This window comes from Hylobates moloch, unplaced genomic scaffold (assembly GCF_009828535.3).
Source record: "Hylobates moloch isolate HMO894 unplaced genomic scaffold, HMol_V3 SCAFFOLD_13, whole genome shotgun sequence".
In the NCBI taxonomy this organism is placed as follows: Eukaryota; Metazoa; Chordata; class Mammalia; order Primates; family Hylobatidae; genus Hylobates; species Hylobates moloch.
In genome coordinates, this window is record NW_026652288.1 from 2,722,760 (window position 1) to 2,726,000 (window position 3,241).

The window sequence follows — 3,241 nt, forward strand, 5'->3', positions numbered from 1 at the left end:
TTGGATATTGTCAAGCTGCAGCCATTTACACCACACAGGATTAATTCCTTTCTGGACCACACAGACATCATTGATTTTTGCAGAGGCAGAAGAGCAAAACCTCAGCAAAACAAAGAACTCCATCCCTTTAATGTCCTCTCGTTAGACATCATGGATTTTACCCACACCACAGACAGGAAAAGGCAGTCTTTCATCCAAAATACTGAGGAATGCCAGCTACATACGGAGCAGAAACCCTCCTCATGTGACACATACTTAGCCTTCCAGAACGCAGTGGCCCGGTGTCAGCAGCTCCTGTTGCACCTGTCAACCTCGACGGTCCCCAGGCAGCAGCAACCCACTGCCGGTAGAGAAACGTCAGGGAGCTGCCCACGTGGCCGTCTGTGCAGATACTCAGAACACAGCCTGCACAGTCTCAGGGGGCGCTCGATGCCACCAGCCAGTAAAACAAATCCATGCTTCAACTATGTTATCAACCCTTTCGCTTAACAAAATTTAATATAACCTGTCCCGTACAAGACACTGTGCTAGTGTTCTGGGAAAAATAACTCACCCACTTCAAAGAGTTTATGGCCACAAATTCACGTGCAATAAGGCAAGTATAAATAATACAGGTTAGAAGTTGAGTAGGACAAGAAATTAAGAAATGTCAAGAAATTTAGAAATTCAAAAGGACACGAGGAGGAGCAGACAAAACGCTGTGGGATCTGTTAACGCTGGAAGGCACATCCCGCGGTCCAGGACACGGATGCGGCGGATCAGGAACGCGGCTCTGCCTCCTGGAAAGCATGAGATCCCCAAGCTTCAGGTCTTTCACCCACAGGGAGAGAAAAACAAGAGTCTCAACTATACAGAGAGCCCTGAGGCAGAATGCAGCCGCATCCGTAAAGTGTGTTAGCATATCCCCGGGCACAGCAAATGCTAATAAATGCCCATTGCTGTCATGTTACTGCTGTTCTACCTGCTGAGATCCAGGTATCCTCCTGAAGGAAGCGGCGTTGGATCTAGGCCGCGTTGCTATCGTGTTACTAATGTCCTACCTGCTGAGATCCAGTTGTCCTCCTGAAAGAAGTGGCATTGGATCTAGGCCACATTGCTGTCATGTTACTAATGTCTTACCTGGTGACATCCAGGTGTCCTTGAAGGAGGTGGTGTTGGATCTAGGCCTTGAAGGCCAAGTAGGCTTCACGATATGAGCAGTGGGAAGGGATGCCCAGGACACAGGAGCTTGGATGTGAGAAACATCCCACGTTGAGGGCAGGTGCTCTGTATTCAAATAACAGGAGCCGGGTTGCAAAGGTGAGGCGATCCCCACGCAGCTGAAACCAGAGAGTTCCCCTCGCAGGATGTGCAACAGGGGGCATCACCTGCTTGGTCGCCCCACAGCTCAAACCCCTCAGGGGAGCATGCAGACAGGCAGGTGCAGAGGCCGGGAAAAGCACTTTTGGGCTCCGGCTCCACAGCAGCATCTAGAGGTGGATGTCTGCAACCTCCAAAGCCCAAATGGGTGTGTGTTACCAGATTCTTTTAGATTTGCCATCTGCAGATGGCTTGTGTGTTAATGAGCACAATGCACCCTCTTCCTTATTGCAAGGGCAGGGGGCTAGTGTGACAGCGTTCTGTATCCCGAGTTCTTGCCCAGTGTACCAGAAGATTCAGATCACATGTGGGCGTAAAGAATGAGTGCAAGGTTTTATTGAGTGGAGGAGGTGGCTCTCAGCGAGATGCATGGGGAGCCAGAAGGAGGGGATGGAGGGGAAGGAGGTCTTCCCCTGGAATCGGGCTGTCCAACGCTGGACTTTTCTCTAGCCACCCCTGGCTGAACTCCCCTCGGCCTCCAGATGTCCCTCCGCTTCTCTCTTTCTCTGCCTTGTTGTTCTGCTGTCACTGGTCTGCTGGTCCTGACGTTCAGCCACTTGCATGTGTACCCTCGGGTTTATACGGCGACAGGATATGGGGCATAGCAGGCCAAAAGGCAACTTTTTAGGTGCAAAAACAGAAATGCCTGTCCTCATTTGGGTCCCCGGGTCTTCAGGCTTGAGGGTGGGGCCTTTGCCAGGGAACCTCGGTCTTCTACGCAGTACCTCCCTGTTTCCCTTCCATATCGCAGTGAGGGGCCAACAGTTCACATAACCCATGAAGAATTGCGTGTCTTCTCCATTCTGGAGGGCATAGGGGGTGCTTGGGGACAGGGCCATCTCCTAAGTGAGCAGACATCCCCTGTAAGAACTGTGGATTTGGAGGACCCTGTTAGGACCCGGAGTAGGGGCAGAGAGATGGGGTGGTCTGGGGAGACATTCAAGAGCTCACCTGGGGACCCTAAAGGTGACTCAGGTCAGCTTCTGCCTGCAGGTCTCACAGTGTGGTCAGGAAGGAGCAACCTGAATGAAACCCTGCTGCTGACCACACCAGGCCGTGAGCACTGGAACCATCCCAGACCAGGGCACGGAACATCAGCATGGTGGGGCTCTGCGCTCCAGAAGAATCAGTCAGAGGGCTTCGAGACCCACCCCCATGGAAACGGCCCCACTGCACGCCCCAGAGAGATGATGAGGGGCTTTTTGTGGTTGTTCTTGTTATTCTTTACTTCTCTCTTTTTTTTTTTTTTGTAACGTCAGGCAGGTAATGTGATGTAACAAGGCTTGAGAGAGGCACATCTCACACATGAGCATGAAAACCCAATCATCACGCTTATAAACCACAAAAGGATCTTAAACTACTTATCTAAGGGAGACCCCCACTCACTACAGATCTGGAGCCAGACAAACTGAACTCGAGTGCCAGAGCCACTCCTCCCCAGCTGTGAGACTTGGCTCCAATCGTGTACACCCTGGGTCTCAGATTTGGGGAACAGTGCATCCCCTCTCTCATTTTATAAATGAAGACAGTGAGGCAGCGCTTGGACTAGAAAACTGATGTTCTGACCTGGGATCTTCAAGATTAAAATAACTCATCTCCTCTTTCACTCCAGAGAAGGTGCAAACCTAGGTACGTGGGCTCAGGTCAGGGCAAAGCTTGTCACCGCCCCTGGACATAGAGAATGGGGAGGCCAAGATGGATGGATGGGTGGGGCCCAGTGGAAGCCAGGCAGCTTCCCCACCTCTGATCCAGTGTTCATCGTTGCCCTGTCTTCCGGGGAAGTGAATTTCAAGCATGAGCAGCACGTTCCTCCTGAAACAGAAAGACACATGCCTGGCAGCGTTAAACCGCGGTGGGTTTTGGATTTTCCCTTCACGGGGTC

The 3,241-nt window shown here is 51.7% G+C and overlaps 1 pseudogene; it reads right to left on the reverse strand.

The window, feature by feature from the left end:
* Positions 1-2,612: 2,612 nt before the first annotated feature.
* Positions 2,613-2,710, reverse strand: LOC116481359 (small nucleolar RNA U13; annotated as a pseudogene).
* Between the last annotated feature and the right edge of the window lie 531 nt (positions 2,711-3,241).